A 535-nucleotide genomic window follows, 5' to 3' on the forward strand; every position below is an offset into this window, starting at 1 on the left:
TGGGGTCGCGATGGGTTGGACACGACTTCGCGACCCCATGGACAACATTCCTCCAGGACTTCCTGTCCTCCACCATCTCCCGGAGTCCACCTAAGCTCACACCAACTGCCTCAGTGACTCCATCTAGCCACCACATCCTCTGCGGTCCCCTTCTTCTTTTGCCATCTATTGTTCCCAGCATTAGACTCTTCTCCAGGGAGTCCTTCCTTCTCATTAGGTGGCCAAAGTATTTGAGTTTCATCTTCAATATCTGGCCTTCTAAAGAGAAGTCAGGGTTGATCTCCTCTAGGACTGACTGGTTTGATTGCATTGTGGTTCAAGGGACTCGCAGGAGTCTCCTCCAACACCACAATTCAAAGGCCTCAATCCTTTTGCGCTCAGCCTTCCTTATGGTCCAGCTTTCACAGCCATACATTGCAACTGGGAAAACCATAGCCTTGACTATATGCACTTTTGTTGGCAGGGTGATGTCTCTGCTTGTTAGTATGCTGTCTAGATTTGCCATAGCTTTCCTGCCCAGGAGCAAGCGTCTTTT

The sequence above is a fragment of the Varanus komodoensis genome, unplaced genomic scaffold (assembly GCF_004798865.1).
Source record: "Varanus komodoensis strain SLA01 unplaced genomic scaffold, ASM479886v1 scaffold10, whole genome shotgun sequence".
In the NCBI taxonomy this organism is placed as follows: Eukaryota; Metazoa; Chordata; class Lepidosauria; order Squamata; family Varanidae; genus Varanus; species Varanus komodoensis.